At 40.5% G+C, this 21,507-nt stretch overlaps 1 long non-coding RNA gene across 9 annotated transcripts in view; it reads right to left on the bottom strand.

Moving 5' to 3' along the window:
- Positions 1-21,507, bottom strand: part of LOC127476888 (uncharacterized) — a 554,098-nt gene that overhangs the window by 276,421 nt on the left and 256,170 nt on the right. The window lies entirely within an intron of this gene.

Here is a 21,507-nt window from a genome sequence, read left to right as displayed (position 1 = left end):
GGGCTGTACTGGGAGCAGCAGACAACACCCAGCTGTACAGTGACATGCCTGAGGGATGGGACGGCATCCACAGGGACCTGCGCGACGAGCTCAGAAGTGCCCCTGTGGGGACCCCATGAGGTCCAACAAGAGGCCAAGTGCTGGTGCTGCACTGGTCAGTGAAAACCCCGTGGTATCAACCCAGGCTGGGCATGAACAGATCAGGAGCAGCCCTGGGAGGTGAAAGGCTGATCTAGCTGCAGATTTCCCTGCTCACTGCAGGCCTAGATGGCCTTTAAAAGTCCCTTCCAACCCAAACCATTCTGTGACTAACTTTGAAACCACAGGTGAGTCCAGTTTTGACAAAAACCCACACAGCTGACCCACAAATCATGAGAACAGATGGCTGTTGCTTCAGCACCTGATCTCAATGATTAGCAGTCTGAAAAAAAAGCTTGCTTTTACAACTTTTTTTATACTCCAGAAACGGAGAATTCCCCAGGACAAGTATTAATTCTGATAGATCAGTTTTTTAAGTGAAAGAACAGTCATTACTTTCTACATAAATACATGTGTTTCAGAACTCCAAATTTCAGTTATAAAGATGGCAAAGTATCTCTGCTGAAATATTGCATTTTCTCAAAAGCTCCTGCTCTACTCCTGTGTTTGTACTGAGCTGGTTTGCTCTGTTATGTATGTGTGTATACATAAAATTGCACAGTTAATTTGGACTCTTGAATATCTTCCTGATGTGCTCCAAGAGCTCATACAAGACTGCTGGTTTTGGTTCAAGGTTTAACTGCACTTCTATTAACCTACTGCAGCTATTAGAGCTTTATTCCATTAATTTACAGTAACTGATGTTGGCTTGATTACTGACCGAAAACACTGTTGAAAAGCAGAAGCTACACTGCAGTACTTACTTTTCCAACAATAAGGTAAGTGGTTATTCCAATTCTGTATATAGGCCAAAAGATAATCAGTCAATACTCAAGAACAGACTACTTAAGTGCCTTGAAAATTAAATTACATTGCAGCTCAATGCAATTTAAAATGTCAGAGAAATCAGAGGCTCTTACAGATTTTAATTAAAAGTAATCTTTATATTCAGTCCTTGCCTCTTCCTCATCCTGCTGCTACTTGTTCCTTTAATATTTATTCACTGCACTGCATAAAAAATAAAAACAACCAAATTTACTGATTATTTACACTAAGATAGTTTTTAAATAAACAAAGACAACATTCCCCATCCTAAATAAATGACTGTTTTGGACAATGATATTTCAGAAACCCAAGCATGCTCATGGTGTAATTTTATGGATAAGTTGCCATAGAAATAGCCAGCTCAAATGCATGCAAAATCTCACTCACAGAACAAAAAGTAATTCAGTACTTCCTAACCAATCTCAAGGGAGGCAGAAAGCCAACGGACACAGCAGCAGATAAAAGACACAAAAAAGAGGCTTTCCACTGCAGACCACCCGTTTCAGTGCAATTGCTTTTACAAGTCCTCAGCCAGTTGAATTAAGCCACTGGAGTCAAGGAACAGCGGGACTGGAGGAGCCTGCAGAACGGGAAGGTCCCTACGGAGCTGTGCTGTGTGTGGAACAGAGCAAACCAACCCCTGCCACCCTCACCAGGCCTGGAGCAGCAGCACAGCCACCTCTGCCAGGATTCATACAACTAACTTAAACAGAGCCAAGATATTCCCTTAGGAAAAAGCAAACTCCCCTTTTAAGCCTTTACCTTACTTTATATCCCAGGAAACAGGACACACTGGGGCTGGCCAAGCTGCCAGGCAGGGCTGGGGGCAAACAAGAGAGCTCTGCCCACACTGAACTGGTTCTCCTGAGGGCAGGGGAGGCCCAGGGGATGCTCATCAGGGCAACTAAGCTCAATCAGGGCCCCAGCAGGAGCTTCCAGGGTTTTCCACCAGCCAACCTCAGTTTCCTCCATTGGAAACGTGGCAGCAGAACATCATGACTGACAGTGCCAAAGGTAACTCCCAAAGGCTGGAGCAGCCAGCAGTAATGCATTTTCAGTGACAAATTCCACATCTTGTTCTATTTTTTTAATATATTCAGAAATTAATTCATTATTCAGAACTGTTCTCCTGACCGTTTCTGGCGGTTGTTTTTCTAACTTGTTCCAATTCCCCAGGTGAAACTGTCGTGATTGCAAACTTTGTATCTGCATTCTGCAAATATATTGAAATTCGTTTTTTAACAGCTATTCAAGAGACACTGGATAGCAAGAAGGTCTATCACCAGGAGCCTTATGGAGATCAAATTTAGCTCACAGTCAACAAAATTATAATAAATTGAATTAGGAATTCAATATTTTTTATAGTCTGCAGGCTACTTGATGGTACATATAGCCAGCACCATTAACATTTATTTGCAGAAAATGCCCAATTGCATTGCTTCCCTAGGAAGTAGTTGGATTTCTACTACAGCATTATTTACCTTTCTACAGTGCTTGCCACATTTTGAACCCTATAAAGTGAGAAGTAATCTTTTTTTCCTTCAGTCTGGGAGGTTTTGCTGGTTACTGTTGGTTGAATGATAAGCATTTTTTGCTGAGTAAAAGTTCTCAGTTTTCAGTTTCTGACAGAGGAAACATATCTAATTAGTAGCTATCATGTGCCATAGCTTAATCAACCTCTCATTAACATTCTTATCATCATAATTTTACAAAAAGATTTCTTTTCATGTGGAATAGTCCAAGAGGAAAAAAATCAGATGCAAGACTGCATTGCACTGCTCTTCTTTTTTCACCCAGCATGTTGAGAGTAAAGCATTACTAACTGTTGTAATAACAAAAACCCTGTTACTAGTGTTATTTACAGTCTTGGGCAGGATGCATCACCAACCCTGAACTCAAAGCCACCTTTAAAACCTCTGATAATTTCTCTTTTCATTCTGCATGATTCCAGGCAAGAAGAGAATGACACTGAATAGACTCTTCCCCCTTCACAAAGCCCTTTTTATTCTTTTTGGGTTATAGAAAGAGAGGTTTCTCCTCCTGTTGCTGTAGGGTGCTCCCTTGCCTATCTCCATAGCAATACTTTTGCAGCAGCAAGAGCTGGCAGACAGAAAAGGTGTCTGAGAACAGCTGAATATCCCTTCACCTGAGTCCCACTGCTATGAAATATTCGCAGACGGCTTCCTGACCCTGGAAAACCAGCCTCTGCCTAACCAAATGCCTCCCTGCTGCTCATGTCAGTGTTGGGCCTCAGGCAGGCTCAGTGGGTAGGTTCAATTCCAGTCCAGATTGTTCCCTTTTCCCCCAGCCCCCTTCCTTCTCCAGCCTTCCCTGCTGGCTCCAGTCCCTGCCATTTGACAGACAGATGCAGCTCAGACCCCTGACACCTTTCCTGCCCGAAACAGAGGCTCATTTATTTAAGGCTTTGATGTGAACTAAAACTGAAGGAGTTTGGATAAACTCCCCACCTGCTCCCATATTTCAGTCTTTAAAAGGAGGGACGGGGCTCCTGGGGAAGGAGCCAAGTCCTTCTTCTGCAGACACGGCACTAGGAGAGCAAGAAAGAAAGGATGAAAGAATGGCTGCCGTGTCCTTCCTCCAAATGTCTGTTCTCCCCTCTAACATAAACAACCAAAACTGTCTTGTAACCCCAGACAAAAAACCTTCACCTCCACATTGCATTACAGCTTCGCCCCCTCAGTGATCCCCACTTACAAGTTAAGGCTTGGGGTTTTTTATGAGTGCAGCAGGAGGTAAAGGTCTTCAAGGAGAAGGGCTACATAATTTATAAACATAAGAAATGTACTTATTTACTCACAGCAGCCTTTTGGGGAATGGGAGAAAAGAAAGGAAAAACCCAGAATCCTCCTAAGTAGTTATGTAGGTGGCATGTTGCCCCCATGTTTCAAAGGAATTTAATTTTCTTTTGTGGTCCTGAAGTACATCAGCTGACATTTCTTGCTATTATTGACTCTAGTTTAGACCTATGTCTTTATTCAAGCAGTGGATCAGCCAGACACATGCATTCTAGAAAATCATATGCCAGTATTGATTTTCTTAGTGGTAATAATTCACCACCAGTAGCAGCAGTAACAATGCTTTGGAAGCTGGTTTCCTAATGGCATTTCAACATTTGGGGACATTTTGTGCAATGGAAAATTCAGAATCTACAGTCACACATTTATGTGCTTAAATAGAAGACAAATTAGACTAAATTAGACTAATTAGACTGAATTTCTCTAATTTAGTTTTAGTTCTAAGAATACTATGCTGGCACTTTGTCTCAGAAGTTCCTCTGCCAGGTGCAAAAGGAAGAAGACCACAATTTGAACAGGAGTGAGGAAAAATGCAGCGTGGAAGGCAAATTCTTCTAATTGAATGTCTGAGGCCATGGCTCAAGTGAGGACGCAGCTTGTGGGGGTTTCTGTACAGCACAGCTGCTTCTTCCAATACCACTGCCAAGGAGAGACAGTTTAAGAAAACAAAGTTTGATCTAGCACAGCTTCAAGCAAGAAGCAGAATCAGGGCTGGAGTTCAAGTCTGATTTCAGCTCTGGTTAAACAGCAGGACAACATGGCAAACACTCTGCAAATCTCCCTGGCCCTGTGTATTTCCATCCCTGCAGCTGGGAGCAATATTCCAACAGCATCTGAGCTGCAGTGTGACCTGGCTGGAATCATGCAGGGGTACCCCTTTCCTGGGACTTAGACCCCACCCTTTCCTCTCTGTACAAAGCTGGACACCATGTCAGAACTCATCCTAGTCAAAAGCATTTGAGAAAAAGTCTGTGTTGAGGAAAATACGGTTTAGTGGTGAACTTAAACAGGGGTCTATTATAGTTTTAGCATATGGCTTTATATTTCAGTCATAGCAAAAATTCAATTTGAATATTTACTGCAAATTACCAATTGGTTTCTCTTCTGTAGGTTTCTCCAGAAGTTTCATGGGATCAAGTTTCCTTGAAATATTATTTTCAAGTGTGCACTAACAATTAGTATATTTTCTTGAGAAGCATCTGCACGTCAGAGCTGTGTGCAGCAATCCCTACTAACCCCTGCAAACAAACTATGCTGCAATCTCACAACAGGAGGAAAAGAACATATACATTAGTCTGAAATGATTCTTTGTAAAAGTTACTTCTTCCTTTACAACTCAGTAGCGAAGATGGGAAATAAAAAGTAGGGCTGGGAAGATGAAAGTGGCTGTGAAAACAGCGCAGCTATGGATGAAAGGAATGTGAGCTGTGGGGAAGACAAGCAGAACTTCGTTCGTATTAGCGTGAGGCAAGCACAGAGGATGAAAAACAGGGAAACATGGGAAGATGGAAAAAAGACAATTTTTTTGATACAGGATACAGTCAGAATACACTGATAAATCTGACCTAAAAAAGTCATAAGAAAAAAACAACTATCATTTGATAATATTATGTGCTAATACTTGATTACTTTATATTAATTTTTTCTTATCTGACAGTAGCAAAGCCAGACCCCAGGAGTCTCCTGGCAGAAGCTGGCTGACAACAGAGCTCTGCTTTGGAACTGCACTGTGAGTGCACTGTGAAGTGCCTGACCCAACCTTTGCAGTCATACTCAACTCAAATGTCAGACAATGGATTTGAGCTTGTACTGAAAAGAAATCCATGGATAGTAAAACTGGAAATGCACAGTTAGGATGTGTATACATCCTTAATTACAGCATCAAGTGGCACAGTGGAGAGGAGGATTAAATTATCATCCAAGACAGATCTGTTTCTTTTTCTCTAGTGTGCAAACACAAATACTCAGATGCCTTAATTAGAGCCATATGGCTACTGCATGGAGTCACTGCAGGGTATTGTTAATGCAGTTTGAGTGCCCAAACTATGCTCATTCACTATGCTTTTGAATTACTCTGAATAGTTACAGATAATAGTAATCAACTCTGAAAACTCTGGTTGCAAAGATCATTGGTTTTTCAATAATGATAACACTCCTGTGCTGTGTCTAACCACAGAATTCCAAGCGCACCAACTCCATATTATGTAGACATGCATCCACACTCTGGTCACCTCTACAAGAACAGATCATTTTGGAAAGAAGCCCAGAAAAAAACACAGGTATAGGTTAAAATACTGATCCAAGTGTGTGTTAGTGTGCCATAATAACATTTGGCATAGCCGACAGGGGCACACAGCATCTCATAATATTAATCCCTTATATATTTTAGAAGAGCCAGAAGTCAAAAAATAATGAAATAAGCAGTACAACATCTCCTAAAACAAATTAGGAAACTGGTGGAGTGGTTCAGTGAAGAGCCAATGCATGTAAACACAGATTTTTAGATGCGAGGACAGACAAAAATAGTTTAGAGGTAGCAGAACTTCACTTCTAGATGATTTTCTGCCAGAAATCTTAAAATATAAAGTAGTTCAAATGTGCTGAATTCTGCTTTGACTGTTCATTACTACATCACTTGATGCACCAGAAGACAGGTATTTCCTTAGCTGGTCAGGAATGAGGACAAAAAGCAAACTTAACAAGCTGCTCAACTGAAGGCAGAAAAATCCTGTGTTATAAGGCAATGCTTAACAGTAAATGGTGATGTTAGTGGATAATAGGCAAATAAAACCAGACAGTAAATTACTTGTTGGCCATATGCATAACCAGGATCTTGTGGACATAAACACTCCCACTGAAACTACTTGTTACTAAAAGACTTGAGGGGGGGGTTGTGAAGGGGAATAGCACAAGTAGGAGCATTTTACAGTCAAGGAAGAAAGCAAGAGAGAGAAAAAGAGAAAGAGAGAGAGAGAAAGAGAGAAAGAAAGCGAGAAAGAAAGAAAGAAAGGAAGGAAGGAAGGAAGGAAGAAAGAAAAAGAAAGAAAGAAAGAAAGGGAGAAAGAAAGAAAGAAAGAGAAGGAAAGAGAAGGAAAGAGAGAAAGAGAGAAAGAGAGAAAGAAAGAAAGAAAGAAAGAAAGAAAGAAAGAAAGAAAGAAAGAAAGAAAGAAAGAAAGAAAGAAAGAAAGAAAGAAAGAAAAAGAAAGAAAGAAAGAAAGAAAGAAAGAAAGAAAGAAAGAAAGAGAAGGAAAGAGAAGGAAAGAGAGAAAGAAAGAAAGAAAGAAAGAAAAGGAAAGAAAGAAGGAAAGAAAGAAAGAACAAAAGAAAGAGGAATACTTATCACTAAAAAAAAAACAGGGAACTGTTTCTTTACAAAATGAAGAGGTTTATAAAGGCCAAAGTGGTATCACAAGCGAAGAATGATATAGACACGTTACTGATTCCATCATCTAGCAAGGTCAAATATGGGGATAGTGTTGCAGATAGCAGAATTTTTCGTTGTCCATTAGCTTTTATAATTTTATATTAAGAAAGACAGAAAAAAAACCTCAAGAGCAGTATTTTCTTTCCCTGTTTACTACAAGACACCACAATAAATCACACACACTGTACATTCAGTGCCCCATTATTATCAAGAATTGTCTGTTATTTCTATCATTGTCCTACTTTTTATTTCCCTTGTGTGTTTCAGATCTATCTCCCATTAACTAGAGGGAGTAAAAAGCTGAGAAGGGAAAGGGCAGAAATAATGAACAGAATGTTTTCTGCTCTGTGGCTGCCTATAGACTCTGGTGGACTGGCCCTGCTCATACCCCTGCTGCTCCTGCAGCAAACTCACCAGGCAGTACATTAAGGGACTCCTTGTTTCTTCTTTCAGGGAAAAAATAAATTAAAAACCAGAGAAACTCAAAACTCATCAAAAGATCCCGCTCGACAGAATTTTCCTGGTTTTACTCTATTTTCTTCTCCCTGTGTACAAATTCCACATACCAAATGATCATGCTAGCACACTCTGACATGCTCAAGAACAGTGTTCTTATAACATTAAGTGAATTTACCTCTGCTTTCCCACTGCCATGTTCAGCAGGGAGCAGTAATGCAGATGGCAGAGGAAAGAGAGAAGCAGGTGAGGAGGAAGCATAGTACTGTCCATAAAAAATCCTAGTATCTTGATTAGATTAAGTGTTCCTCCAGATCTGATCTCTCAGAAACCTCATGAACCAATTTACACTAAGATGGATACAAGAGCCAACTGCACCAAGTTCAGTTAAGCATCTCCTGTCTAGCAATCACTAACAGCAATTGCCCAGGAATTCTATATTGATCTAAATGTATAATACTGCACTGTATTTTCCAGAAATTTCCAATTCACTGACTGATGAAGCAATAATTATTAGGAGTATATTTGGGGAAGAGATAAAAAAAGTAAAGAAAATAAGGAATAAAATCCTAACACTTTTCATTCCTAAAAAAAAAAAAAAGGGGCTAATAGTTTATGAAGAAACACGGCATTTTCTCCAAATCTCAGATATATTTGTAAAAACAGTCACGAATTCAATTCCAATTAATTCTATATCCAGGAAGCAAACAGCGTTTTTCTTATACAGAATTTTCCCCTATATTGTTTAATATTTTCCCCTGTATATGTAAAGTAAATGCCTAGAAACAGCACTAGTTCAAAAGTTAATTTGAAAACAATGTTAAAGTTGTTTTATGAGTTTTAAAATATTTAAAGTTTTCATTTTTGTGGTACCACTTACTACTACGATTGGTATTAAACTGCAGTCTCACTAGAAAACCTGTAACTACTACACAAACAAATGGGCTCTTCCCAAATCTGAGGTCCCATCTGGCAAACACAAGCAGAAGACGTGACCTGGATGACCACCCTGTCAGTACAGTTTGAAGGGCCTTTCTCATTATTTGAGAAGTCCTCCCAAAAATTGTCACAGGAAGACAGTGGGAAACATGAGGTGTGTTGTTGGTGTCCAGAGCCTTGGCAAGAGGAGGTACCACATCAGGCAAAAGTGTTCCTATGTGTGGGAAGTGGACTCTCCTCTGTGCTGTGCAGAACACCCCTATCAAGAGTAGCTTCTCCACTCACAGGAAAAACCCAGTTGAATAAAAACTGAGGATAATTAAGTAACCTAAAGCCTTGCTGGATGTTCAAAACACCCTGTCTGTTCTCTGCTGAAGTGGCTCTGCGAGGTTATGAATAATTTTCAAAGCATAATTTCTTCTAAATATCTAAAACATTTAAAAGAATCACCTGTAATTAAAAAAATACAATGAACTATAAAACTGGTATCTCAATCCAGATAATTGTAACTGAGCATGCAGGCGAAGCGTTTGGGTGGGAATGTCACTGAACTCTTTTCTTGAACACCAGTCTCCATTATGAGACTGAGTATACAACAATAAACCTCACCAAGAGCCAACCAACAGGCAGAAAGACACTGAACCTTGGACGACTTTGAATGATGTGTTAGAACCATTGCTGAGACAATATAACTGTCAACAAAACCTTGCTACACATGGATCTGCCTAAATTATATTCCTCTCAAATGTCACACCATAGTTAATGCTGCTAAAGAAGATCATAGGAACGACCATTCAACAGGAGTTTGTTGTACTTACAAAAGAAATAAAGATCCAAATTCCTCCCAAACTTACCTTTAAATCAATTTAAAAATGAATGAAGACTTTTTTTTCCTTTTAGAATACAGGTGGCCTCAGAAAAACTGTGCCACCTTCCCTTGAGAATGTCTCTTTGACAGTCTAGTAACAAGCTAAGCAGTATTGCACAGAAAGTTATGCAGAAAAAAACCCTCATAAAGATGAAATAATAATAATTAATAATAATAATAATAATAATAATAATAATAATAATAATAATAATAATAATAATAATAATAATATCCCCTAGAATTTTGTATACACGTTAGAAAAATGACATTAGTTGTGATTATCATTTCACATATAGAATGACAGGCAGGTCTCCTTGCAAGCATGGAGATGGGTGGGGCTCTGAGCAACCTGGTCTAGTGGAAGGTGTCCCTGTCCACGGCAGGGCATGGGAACAAGATGACCTTTAGGGTCCCTTCCAACCCAAACCATTCTATGATTCTGTGATCAGAATATTTTACCCATGATCTGCTTCTAAATCCAAGAACATATTACCAAATCCTCAGACATGGCACAGGAAACTCACATGGCATGGAGTGTGGTTTCCTCAGCTTTGGAAGGCTGCCCTTGTGCTTCCCAAAGCAGACGCTGGATACCAAGTGAAGCACAGCACCTTTGTTCAGATTTTGAAACTGGGACCGGAGAGGGCAGAGGAAGAAACACAAAGTCAGTTTGTGACCAGCAAAGGAATGACTAATCAGATACCACTACCCTTGAGAGATGCGGCCACCAGAGCATGACAGGAGAATGATGTCCCAGTCAAACTCAACCTGGAAGACATTGCTAAAGACTGGCAGAAACAGTGATAGTTCACTCTTGCTCAAAAAGGAAAAGTTGGAGCTATTTTAGAGTTTGAAGAGCACCTGTTTCTAATAGCCCAGCACAAACATTTGTGTGGACAGGCCAACTCCATGCTGGACTGTAGAGAATTTTCCTCTCCTCTCTCCTTTACAAAAAAAGTCTCTGTTAGAAAAAAAAATTACCAAACATCTCTGAGCCCTGAGAGCAGCTCAGAACAAAGACTGATTTAGATCATTTACAAAACTTTCAAGTGTTGGCTTTTCTATGTTGTAATAAGACAAGAACAGTTTTATGAACCCTGGAATGAGGGAACAGATCCAAATGTTACATTCCTCTCTTTGGGTCCCTTGCTGCTTTCTGTTATGATGGGAGCATTTTTTGTGAGCTGGTGAAATTAAGACCCTGCCCTATCAACCTAAAGAACATGGGTAGCATTACGGTAGTTGATAATCTCCAGCAGATGGATACACCTCTTACAGTTCACAGCTGAACTCAGTCCTATCCTCACCAAATTCCTAAACACAAGTTGTGCTGTTTCAAAGACAGAGAGTTACCCTGTAACAGCAACAAATGGATTAGAATGAAGGAAGGGGAAAACAAAAGCTGTTCAGTAGTTACTATCAGTATGTTCACGTGACCAATGCTCAATTAGGTTATGTCATGGTTCTAATCTGACATTTCACTAACTGAGAATCTCACCTGGTTTTCTGTTGGAAAGATCAAAAAGCATTCATGTGTGAAAAAAGAACTTCATCATTGTTCACAGTTTATTTGTACTCTCACTCAGCTGTGCCCTTGGGCAGCCTGACTCAGTGTCAGCCACCCCGGGGTGCCTGCGTGCACTTCTCCTTCATGGTTTTTGTTTATGTCTGCTAATTCTGCAACTCAAATTCTTTTTGCAAGGCAAATACCAACTGCAGGCAAACTACAAGTCTCATGCCCTGGATTTGCAGCTCTGTGCACTGCCAGACGAGGGCTTGCCCCTGCTGAATGGCCAGCTCAGCAATCCACATGCAGTGAACATTGCGTGTCCTCACTCTGAGGGTCTTTAATATTTCATCAGGGTTTCACATCAACATAGAGTTCAGACTGCATAGGCTGCCCAGGGGAAACAAACACCCACAATTCATGTTTTCAGGGCACTTTAAGTCTTGCTGGTAATTTTGAAAACCTTGGCCTTTGTGTTACTGTTTCTGTGCACTTACCAAAAAAGAGAAGAAATCTTGCTCTGAGTAAAAGTCAGAGGAAGCTTTGCTATCGATTTCAGTGGCATCAAGATTTCTCTCAAGAAATTCAACAGATGTGTTTAATGAAACACTGGCTGACTTGGACCACAAGTTTCTAACTGTGTTGCAGCATTTTCTACAGATCCACAAACCACTCAAGGTAGTAATGCCCCTGCCGAGGGGTTGTTCTTTGAGTTCTGCCCTTTAAGACAGCTGCCCTTGTTGTCTGAGTGCCTAGACCATGCTCAAGTCCATCTTTATCTGCTTTCCGGACAGGGGTCTGAATTCAACATCCCACATGGATGTGGAACTGGACCAATACACTGTTACTTAGCCCCAGATTACTTCATTTTCAGTGTTGCTTGCTCCAAAACCTCTTTGCAGATTACTCCCCCCATGCAGTCTATGGCACACATACACAGTATTCCAGACCTCACTCCAAAGTTGGATGCCTCCTTCCATAAATACCAAAAGGAACCAAAATTTGCACATCTTTCAGTACATATCTTCGTGCATATCCTTTTAAGAGATATGAAACACAGAAAACACTGTAAATGCTAAAATATCTCATCATGCTCTATAAAGTTTAAGAGTTTAGGCAGTTGTTCTTTGTGACAAACTCTGAGCTGCAAAACTTTTGGCAAAACCCTGTTTATTTAGTTGTTAAATGCTTAAAAGATGCTGCACCACTACCACACATCCACAGCAGAGTCAGCAGCTCTGTGCCCTCGCTGCACGTGTGACCTCAGTGGCAGAGAGTGACTCTCACGGCTGGTCACCGGCAGATGCTACTGAAGATCAGGCACCCTGTGGGTCTACTCCTCACCCCTAAATTGGCAGATGCTTTCCTCTAAAGCCTTGATTAGAAGAGATGATTACCCATATATGGGCTCCCAATTATCCCCTGATGCCATAACATGGTCAGGCTCGGATGCCCAGGGTAAACAGACTGGCCAACGCACTCCATGGTACAGGTGCTCCTGCACGGAAGAGAGACTGAAACACAGTTTTGTTGTGGGACAATTCAACCTTCCAACCTGCCTTGTGAGAGACAGGATGGCTTCTAGCCCCTTGATCAGACAGCTTCACACACACAGACAACTTGGTGGTACAGGGGTTTACACTGCTCATTAAGAGAGAATGGAAAAGATACCTCACTGGATCTCTTCCTTATGTTGCTGCCAACCTAATATTTTTTTTTCCTATAATGAACTAGGAGACAAAACCACAAAGTGAAATTTAGCATAACAGCAAAACAAATCTCAGCTTGATTTTCCTGCTTCTTAAAGTTACCACCAATTTCAAATACTCTTACTGTACTTTAGAAATGGCCAGTTTATTTAGTAGTTGTTCATAAAAAATACTAACAAGAGACAAACATATTTTAGAATCCGCACTTGAAAAGGTAACAGGCCAAGAGCTTCTCAAATGATTTAAAATTACTGAACCAGTTTAAACAAAATAAGCATGCCCTTGAGACAGTCCAGCTGAAACTTTCCATTAAAACGTCTGGGAGTGCTCAGTACCTGGCAATTTCCAGCCAATTTGCCAGAACGAATTAGCAGCTGTGCTTTCACTGTGCACCTCAAACGCATAACATCGATCCAAAAATGGGCATTAAGATGAGTAAAAACAACATTAAGAATTGCAGGAGGCAAAAAATCCCTTTAGAGGAAAGAAGTTCTGCTCTTTTGAGTACTGTTCAGAAAATCATAGGTTTTAACAAACTAAATGTGATGCACTGGAAGAAACAATCAGGTAAAGCAATATAGAGAAAATGTTTGGTGCAGTCATCTTTCACTTTCTGTTTTCCTGGATGAAGAATGAGCAGGGGGAAAAAGGGTTGTGGGAGATGATGCATCAACCACCTGCAGATAAAGACCCACAGCAACGGCTATTTGTCAGAAGCGTCTTGCACCACCTATAAACCACAGAGGCAAACATTTCTCGTGGCAAAAGCATCAAAACCAAACAAGTACCAGCACCATAAAGCTCACTGGGCCTAAGATAAATGCAGCTTTAGGCTTAGGACAGAGTGAATCACTGTCACAAACATTCCATCCTGAACAAAATTCCTAGTTAAGTGCTCGAAAGGGTAAGATATCTGTCCTTGCTATACTTCCACAATTAGATGAAATAGTTTCATCCCCCATGTTTGGAAAAGTGCCCATTCCCCATCTTTCTCTTGGCATTAACTGAACAAATTTATGATCTGCCATGTTCAAACTGTGAACTGCTGAGCTCTCTACTAGCTAGGGAGAAGGAATTACATTCCTGATATTATATTGCTCTTCAAACAAACAAACAAAGCTAAAACCACTGCTGGTCAATGCCAAAGTTCCACCTGTGATTACATTTTTACTCTCACTCCTCCTGCACTTTAGAATGTCATTTTGCTCTGCAAGTGATGCCACTGAAACCAGGGGAGTCTCAACAGTAAAGTACAAATCCACAGGAGCAAAAGGATTTGAATCTAATCCAACAGCTCCATAAACCATTTTCAAAGTCTTGGACAGAGTTTTTGTAGATGTTTTTTTGTTTGCTTTCCTTAGCTTGGTCAAAGAAGTGACAAATTAATTATTTGCATAAGTGTTCCCATAGACCAGTCACGGTATTTTAGTTAACCTGACAAAAGACACCATCTGGCCTGGAGGAACAATTTGTTTCATCACAAGTGTTATGAGAACAGTTGAGAGCAAATACTAATTAATACACAAGGCAAGTCCAATTTTAAAACCGCTTCTCAGGAATTTATCAGATATTAATTTAAAGTAAGGATGGCACGCTTGGTGCACTGGCTTGAATACCAATAACCCATGATGTTTTTCCAGATCAAAAGTATGACACAGCAGTGCTGTATTAACAGAAATTTAGGAATAAGCTTTACTAAAAGTTTCAGATAGGGTTATTTCCTGTGGGATTTTGATGTTATCTAATAGGAGAGGTTACAAAAGGAAACATATCTTAATGCATCATCTGTTATGTTACCTTTGTTTCAAATGAGGAAGTTTTTTTAGGTCTCAAAACAGAAGGCAAAAAACAAAATCCAGAAAGGAAAATGGTGCTGCAGCACCTCTGACAAGGAAGCCATTATCAGTCTGCTTTCCTTGCTCCAGAGCATTTCAGCATAGCTGTCATACACTAACATCAGTGCAAGTGTCCTTAGTACTGCAGGGTAACTGAAGCTGTAAAGGAACCTCAGGAGGACTCTGACATCTTGGGTCAGATATGGGGTTGATCACGTTGCTCAGCTCACACTAAGCTCTTACTGCTTTTCACAGTCAAATCAGTATTGCAAAACATTCTGGTAACCAGCAAGTTGGCATTTGTAACCTCTTGAATGTTTATTTTCTTACGGGACAATGAGAAATGGAGCAGGAGGATGAGAGAATTTTGATTCCAGAGCACCCCAGAGAGTGAGCGGTTTGGGTGATGTTACTGAGCACTGCATTGTTTCTGCCATGTTCCTCATGTAACTGATAAAACTATTGCTCAGTTTTCATTGTTGCCTTTCAAATGCGCACAACATGGAGAACTCATACAAATGTATACCACCACTTTACCTTGCCCTGCCAGTGGTTTTATTAAGCTGCTCACAGATCTTATACATTAGTTAGCACTGTGTGCTAATAGACTTACACCTGAAATCACAGCTGCTATTTTTTGCAAGATTCTAATAATTTTTGAACTGGAATTAATATTCCTTCCTGCTGCATAGTTCTGCTATTTCAAGTGAGATTTTAATTTTATTCTTGGGATTAGTCTTGAGAACACAACATCTCTTAGAAGATTTCACTATGAAATGCTATGGAACTGAGTTTTGTTTCATACTACAAGCTTTTAAGATGTTGGCACTTACTCTACAGTTCACACTAAACCTTTTTGCTTCAAAGAAATTAATACTTTAATAGTATATATTAGTCACAGTTCTCTGTCACATTAGTTCCTAATTTCTCTTGGTTTCACAGAGGCTTGCCCCTTTGAGAAATAAGTGACGTTTGGTTATGGTATAAGACATTTGAACTATGTTCACTCCAGGTAAAGTAAAATGGGATGAAAAAACACAGGTTGAACATTCTGAGGAAAATGTTTAAGATGGCTGAAGTGTCATTTCAAGCTGTCTCTAATTTGACCTTCCCTTGCCTTCAAGAAATGCAGCATTAGCCCATCTAATGATGTGGGAGCACTTGACAGAACACGGAGCAAACAACAGTCTGCTTTGAACACCTGCGCTTTGCCAAGTCTGATGGAGATGCACTGGAATCAGTGATTCTAGTTTTGCAGGATTTTCAAAACTCTGTGTGACAGCACACCCATTGTTTGCATAACAGTGCTCTGGCTCTGCATACAGGAGTGATATCATCCCTTAACTACTGATCCAAAACGGAATCAGCATATAAGAAATAGAATACAATCACTCAAAGCCCCTGTTGCCAGCTTCAGAGCCATATGAAACCGCTGTATCTTTCTGTATTTGACAGGTAGATTGTTATATCCCTGGGTGTTATTTCCTAGTTCATGCCTACCAAGGAAAACACACAAGACTAACCCAAAACATCACCAAAATTCAGTCTAAAATAAGTGGTTTCTCCTTTGCCTCAGAAAATTCTGTATTTTATAATTTGTCAAGCTTGCATGTCAGAAAAGGTAGCACATCTGCAGAGGAGGACAGTTGGTCATTTAATTCAGTCTAATTTGAAACTGATGGCAACCTGCACTATATAAAAATAAAAATAGAAAGATGAAGAGCTAAATCTGAAATTCCAAATTAAAATCCTATAAATGGTGAAACACTAGATATCATAAAGTGTTTTCTTTTTCATAGCTATCTGTATAAATTAACTTTCTTTTTTTCCAGAATTTATCACTTAATTTTAAAGAAAATGAGTCCTTTGTCAACAATATAAAGGCATATTCTTAGCTGGCAAGATGAACAGGATTATGGTGATATCCTGGTAGCTGCATAGTCTCCCATCAGCTTCAAGCATCTCCCTGGCCCCTGAGGCAGAGCATCCGTGTTTTTCCATGCAGAGATGGGGCTCACAAGTCCATCCCTCTTAGCTGAGAGCAGGGAGGTGTCTCAGTTAAACCACAGCAACTCTCTCATCAAAGCTCTCCACAGGGAACCCCCAGACACATCGACATGTGTAACATTCTCCCCTCCCTGCTTTTTTTTTTTGTGAGAAACATTCAACTATAACTAATCTTCAACTGAGGGGGAGTTTACCAGGTTGCTATTTTCTAAATTGCCTATAATGATGCCTATATCATCTGTCTTAATATCTAATCATGTTCTTTGACACACCATTAGACTGTGGTTGGTGTTTTCTGCAGCTGCATTGCAAATCCCTCTCAGGGCTACAAATGGCTCGAACAAAATAGATTCCCAGATTAAAAAAAAATAACAACATTAACAAATTAAATAATTTTAGTTGAGAGGTAACTTGTTAAGGTGAAAAATACACTCATGGCCTTCTGTGTCCACTTTCCTGTAAAACAAAGATTTAAAAGTCTTTTTTTTCCCCACCTTAATTCACATTTAGACAAACTGGTTTTGCTGATGGGATGGGGGAGGACAGTGATTCTGGCCCTGCCAGTGAAATAAGCTGAATATTGAACAACTGAGCAGTGAAGACATTTGAGGCAATCTGCCTGGGATTCTTCAGTTTTAGTCAACTTTTATCTCAGTCTGCCTTGGAAGAGAGGGGAAAACATGTTTTTTCCTTCAGTTCTGCAATCTCTCCCATAAGGGTGGGTGCTGCAGAGCTGACTGCAGGCAGAACAGAGGCAGCAGCTGCTGGGTACAGCAGAGTGAAATGGCCACAAAAACTCCCTTACCAGCCACAGCATCAGAGCCCGAGGTAGCCATGATTTCTGCTGGGGTGACAATTGTACTCTTCCCCCTCTGTCAGCTTCTGGGACACACTGCAGAGGAGCCTTTGGAAAATATAGTGTGTGGGGTGGGTAAGGAGAGGTTGGTGGAGTCATTTCCCACCACGATGGTTCCCCTGTGTGGGCACATAAAACCTCGTTTGTCTGAGACCAGAGGGAAGCAAAAATCATGACAGTAAAAAGCATGCGCAAGGAGATAAAGGCTTGAGCCTCATTCTCCCTGGAAAAAATGGGAGAAAAATGGCTTTCTTCCAGAGCATACTTAATGGAGAGAGAGATTCTGAGATCACCCTCAGTAATTTCTTGATTAGACTCAACAAGTGCTGCAGAACTGCATTACCCCAGACACAACCTACTGTTCTGCACTGAGCCCCATTTGATGTATCACACAGACACGTATCCTACCTCCTATTTCTATGAGAGACAAATTTCACAACAGCTGATTTTCTGGTTTACCTACAGGAAAGCTGATGTGAAAATGTCCTTTTCCTTCCCTAGGGAAGAGGTGGCTGTCTCAGAGCATAGCATTATCTCATTGGTATATCTGGTAGTTGATGATACTACCCTTTATCAAGTAACAAAATTGATCTTTCAGTGATCTAAAAGATGGGGATGCCTGTGCTCTGCTTCTCTGAGAATTTCACTTGGCATTCCTCTGTGTCTGATATCAGTGTATGGGTTTGGTATTTTTTCCCTTTGAAAGAAATGCAGCTTATTAAAAAGGTGCAAGAGAGGCAAATAAATAAATGAAAAAGGCTGAGTCAGACAAGATGTGTGTTAACAGTCCTCAAGGTTTGGGGCCATAGCTGTCACATGTTTAGTTGTCACTGAAGCAAAAGGAAGTGCAATGACAGAAAATAGAGGCCTAACTTTTGGTTCAGCTTCAATGCTTTGAAAATGGAAATCACAGAAGTGCTCCACTTCAGAGAGCAATCGTGCTGTAACCCTCCTACTGTCCTCTGCATGGAGGTGCTGAGAAATTCCATGCTTGAAAAGGATGTAATTAGTAGTAATGATTAAGAATCATACAATAATTACTACTTAAGAAAAACACTTGTCCTTGAGAGCTTTCAGTTAAAGATGAGAAAGAGATCAGAGCAAAAATTATCCAAATCAGTAATATGATACTTTGGAATAAAAATAGGATCTGCTTTTATCTATGGAAAAAGTCAGGCATATGTCTGTAATTCCACTTTTGGAAAAGACAAAAGCAAAAGATGGAGTACCACTGAAGAATATTCCAGCCAAAGAAATAAATGAGCAGACATCTACTGGTAAGCAACATCCTGAGGAGAAAACATCTGTATAGCATTTGGAAACGAGATATTATATATTGTCAGTTTTAACAAAACTTCTTTGCCACTGCAAGTTTACTCCAGTGAGATCATATCACATTCTTAGGATACTACCTCCAGGTGACCTCAGCTTCCCACCTCCGAATCCTCATACCTCAAAGCCTTGCTCAGTGCTTTGGCTCTTGCACTAGCAGGCACTGCTCCAACTCTGGCTCACCAAAGGGAATACTCACCAAACCCAGGATCCAACAGAGATCTTCATCTCTGTTTTTCATAACTCTGATATCTCTCCTCTGGTCTTTACATCAACTTCCTATAACTTGTGTTACTCATTGTCTCCTGTCTGCAATTTCTCTGTGGCTCTGCTCCGCCCACTTCATTTACTCACAGTGACTCCCAAGCCTGTCTGGAACTGCTCTTTTATTGGTTTGTACCATGTGCTATTGCTCCTAAGACTGAGAATATCTTCTGAGCACCTAATAACAGCACAAGGCTGCCCGTCTTCACATGACAACTTTCCCAAGATGTCTTTTCATATAAAACTCTAAGGCAAAAATCAGTGCAGGAAGGGAATCCATAATTAGCACTGCTACTTATGTGTCCACCCTACTTCATTCTACAAGTATATTGTTAAAACACAGACTATCAAGCTCACTGGTTTTCGGTGCATTTTCTCCATACATGTTTTTATCAATCCTCTCTTCAGTTAATAAACCCTGCAGGCCAAGGCCCACGTGCTCACCCAAGGGACATGCTCAGCACTGCCTGGCACATTCAAAATTCACAGACTGATGAGAGTTTGGAGCACTTCATGTCTGAAGTGATTTCTGGAGTGAGTGTTTCACAAACTGTGCTGAAACTTTTTACTAAAACAGCCAGAGCATTCACATAATTAAGCCTAATGTCACTTCCAAAGGATTTCCAAGTCAGAGATTGGTCTTATAGCAGGCACTCACACAGTGTTCCCAGCCTCTCCCTTGGGTAGCATGTATGTTCATACTCATCCAGAAACTCATTCCTTATTTTTAACCTAAATGCATTTTTCTTCTTCACCATTTTCCAAGTCTGTAAATCTGTTCATCACCTTATGCAATTTATTGCCTTCCTTGAATATTGCATTGTTTAGCAGGTCTCAGTATTATTGCTGCTTTCAGACCTCATTTTAACACTTCACCCCCTTCTCAGAGCTTCAGGGTCACTGCAGCTAAAACATAAAACATAAAACATCCTTCTTCATCCATGATACATCACCCCATACTTCAGTCATCTTCACTGTTTCAGAGATGATACTCCCTTCTAACCAACTATCTACTTCCACAGCCAAAAGCAGGCCCCCAGTGCTGAGCACCACAATTCTCATCTCTAGGGATTCACATTTTCTCTCCAGCTTTTAAATCCTTCTTGAAAGACAAAGAAGAAAGGCCCTTCACCTTTGTTGGGACTTAACCCAGCAGGCAGCTAAACATCACAGGGCTGCTCTCTCACTCCCCCCAACAGTAGGATGGGGAGAGAGAGAACCAGAAAAAAAAGTGATTGTTCACCTCCGACTGATGCTCAGCCAGCTCCTGAGCAGATGTCCCTGGCAAGCTTCACCCAGGTTTACTGGCAGCATCATACACCTTCAGTTGTAAAGATAAATTACCTCAGAAAACAGAGTATTTGTTTCACTTTCTCCAAGGAAAGCTGCTGCAGGTTCCAGGAGATGAACTGTGCTTGGCTTCAAAGGCCGCCACATGTGACTCCCCTTCTTTGACAGCACAGGCTGTTCCACACGTTATGCTGATCAGGGCCAGTTAGGAATCGTTTTCCCTGCATTTAATTTTACATTGATTCAAGTAACGCAATCAGACATGTTGGCAAGATTTGTGCATATACAGCTGAGGAAAATGCACCTATTCAATTTGCTATTCGGTTTTTATTCCTTAGGTAATACTAATTGATTTCTGTGGGGGGTTGGAATGAGGACACAGAGAAGGGAAGACAGAAGAACCTCCTGACCAGATTTGCACCATCTCTTATGCCTAATGTAATAAACAAAAGTTACTTGAGTCACCTAAGGGCAAAATTGCCTAACTCTATGCCGTAAACACGTAACAATTTCATCCTTCCTCCTGCCCTTGTAAAATAAGTTGCTTCCAACACAGCCACTGTCTGCCAGCAGTAACTGGGTAGTGCCTTCTCTGCCCCAGTCAGACAAGGTGCCACCCTGATGCAGGGCACACGTGCAGATTCAGCACAAGAGTACCTGGTGGGACATATACAGTGTAGAAAGAGTTGCCTGAACCAACAGTTGGGAAATGAGGGTCCTAATCCCGCAAAGACATGCAGGACGTTTGCGTGGCGAAGGGATGTCAGACAGACCCTTGCAATGATGGCCTTGAGCAGCACCTGAGCAAGAGGGAAGCTATGTGAACACCTGCTCGTGTGTGTTCAGTCACCAGTGAAAGTGTGAAATCAATTTTATATAAATTGGAACATACACACAAAAATCTTACCACTGCCTAAAGACATATTCCATTAGTTTGTTCACTGTTTCTTTCATTCAGCTTAGTATTTATAGAATGGCTTGAAGAGAATCCTATTCATTATTCATAAACATTGATTTTAAGCAAGTCATTCAATTCATAACCATGAATTACCTAAGAAAACAGTGTTTACCTTATTTTTTCTCTCTGAGGAAAATTAAGCATTTAATTATTGATAGGATTTTACTGTTGAACTCAGTAAACAAGTCCTCAAAAATAACAAAGGGGGACAGAGATAACTACCTGTGCTACAGTTAAACAATGTCAATAAAAATTCCAGTGTTTACTGCATATCTTAATTTAA

The sequence above is a fragment of the Manacus candei genome, unplaced genomic scaffold (genome assembly GCF_025592945.1).
Source record: "Manacus candei isolate 608988 ecotype Guabito, Panama unplaced genomic scaffold, ASM2559294v1 h1tg000050l, whole genome shotgun sequence".
In the NCBI taxonomy this organism is placed as follows: Eukaryota; Metazoa; Chordata; class Aves; order Passeriformes; family Pipridae; genus Manacus; species Manacus candei.
The sequence above is the reverse complement of the archived record's forward strand: the minus strand, read 5'-3'. Positions and strand labels throughout refer to the sequence as shown.